Below are 2,536 nucleotides of genomic sequence, written 5' to 3'. Positions count from 1 at the left end.
CATGTTGTTTTATTATTGTCCTTTTAATTTATAAAAACTTCAAGGTTCAAAACTAATAGAAGCACATTTAAAATAAGAAAAAAATATTTTGTATAATTTGACGGGTACTTAAGCATTAATAGTTTTATAATATGAAATATACACAAAAATATAATGTTATACTAAGTATTATTTTTGGTTATAGATTCTTATACTATTGAAATAACTACATAATATTAACATAAAATACGGCAAAATACAAATTTTATCGTAATCTTTGCGACATTACGAGTATGTCATCTGCAGGCTGTACGATTGTACTTTATACGAGTACTAGCTGACCCGGCAAACTTTGTACCGCCTCAAAATTTATTTATCAAATATATTTCATATAAAATATAGCCTATGTTACTCGTGGATAATGTAGCTTTCGAATAGTGAAAGAACTTTTAAAATCGGTCCAGTGGTTTTTGAGTCTATTCATTACAATCAAACAAACAAACAAAGTTTTCCTCTTTATAATGTTAGTATAGATAAACAACTGTTAAAATAAAATCTTAATTCTGAAGACAAATTAAGACGTACGGTAGTGCGCCAACCAGATTCCGGGATTGTGAATGTTTCTAATTATATTTTGTTTGACAGTAGCCGTTGGCAGGGCAATGGCGTACCTGGTTCGCTTAAGTCCCTGTTTAATTAAGAGAACCCAACCAAATCAATTCTATATAGAACTATGTATTCCGTAAATATGATTATATATCTGATTACTCGCTTCAAATATAGACACTAAAATAAATCACTTAAGCCTATTAGGAATGGCTATTTACTTAACCAATTTTTGCTTTCCGTAGTTCAAAATTTGTCAATTATAGCCTGGAAAAATTGACGAATTTCAAACTTTGGGCAGGACAAGTTGGTTGAGTTCGATTATTACCAACTAACGAGCTTAAGCCACCAAGACTTGCTTACTCTATTATTACAATGCGCCATGGTATTTTCATAATAGCATTCGATCGCAAAACCGAAAACAAAACGATGGTTGTTTAAATGATTTTCCTTTAGCTTGTTACAAATCGGCATGTTTTGAAGGTGGTAGAACCCTTTGTGGTTCGACTCCGTTGGCACCACCGCCACACCTATTTCTGCCTCATAACAGCAGTGTTAAGCTTTGCTGTGTTCCGGTTTGAAGGGTGTGGTAAGTGAGGCAGACATTTTCGAGGCGTACCAAACTTAGTCCTCATCTGACTGACTTCAGGTAGGAATATTCAATCCTATCTGGGGTTGATTACAGATGTCCATGGGCAGCAGTAGCCACTTACCATCAGTTGGACTGCATGCTCGTCTGCTACAAATAAAAAAAAGGTCTTTTCCACGGACTATTCACACATTATTTACATTTTTACAATATTCCTTCACCATTTTACAAACTGATTAGCAGACGCCATTTAATTTTGTATAACGACAAATCAAACAAACCGGCGCGCTTTCCACACAACATTATTACTTGAATATTCAACCATAAGACCGTAATTTACTTAATATACAAGAACTTGTCTTTTACGTTCATTTACCCAGTATACTGTCCTCTTATTAAATGGATTAAATGAATTATTCAATACAAAGAGTCGCGACCCGTTGATTCCTCCGGCCGCTCTATTCATTTCTACTTTCCAAGCCTTCAAAGATACTGGATCTCGTCACAATGTGGCTTTTATAAATTGTATTCAATAAGTATTGTCAGTTTCTAACAATTCTCTTACGATATAAAGCTAATTTAAAAAATGTAATGGTCATAAAGTAATGATAATAGAAAATATTTAAAATATAATAGTAAAAAATATGTTACACAACGCACCTTTTACTTTATTATGTCAATACTATTTTTTTTAATAACTATACCTAAAAAAAATTACATTATATTCAATTAAACGATATTTTATCACTCATAAATAGTATTTAACAACCGTCGCTTACTGTCATCGCCTGTCGTCTGTGACTGTCGCCGACTGTCGTTAGTGCTCATCGCAGACTGTCGTCGAATGTCGTCGCAGACTTTGTCGACTGTTACCGCAGACTTTCATCAACTATCGCCACAGACTTTTGTCAACTGTCGCCGCAGACTTTCGTCGACTGTCGCCGCGGACTTTCGTTGACTGTCGCCGCGGACTTTCGTTGACTGTCGCCGCAGACTTGTCAACTGTCGCCGCAGACTTTGTCGACTGTTACCGCAGACTTTCATCAACTATCGCCACAGACTTTTGTCAACTGTCGCCGCAGACTTTCGTCGACTGTCGCCGCGGACTTTCGTTGACTGTCGCCGCGGACTTTCGTTGACTGTCCCCGCAGACTTGTCAACTGTCGCCGCAGACTTTGTCGACTGTTACCGCAGACTTTCGTCAACTATCGCCGCAGACTTTTGTCAACTGTCGCCGCAGACTTTCGTCGACTGTTGCCGCGGACTTTCATTGACTGTCGCTGCAGTCTTTCGTCGACTATCGCCGCAGACTTTCGTCGATTGTCGCCGCCTCTCGTCACCTTCACCGAAAATCGTCGACAT

Source organism: Epargyreus clarus, unplaced genomic scaffold, assembly GCF_041222505.1.
Source record: "Epargyreus clarus isolate Ecla_fem2 unplaced genomic scaffold, WU_Ecla_fem_2.2 ptg000019l, whole genome shotgun sequence".
NCBI lineage: Eukaryota > Metazoa > Arthropoda > Insecta > Lepidoptera > Hesperiidae > Epargyreus > Epargyreus clarus.
The sequence above is the reverse complement of the archived record's forward strand: the minus strand, read 5'-3'. Positions refer to the sequence as shown.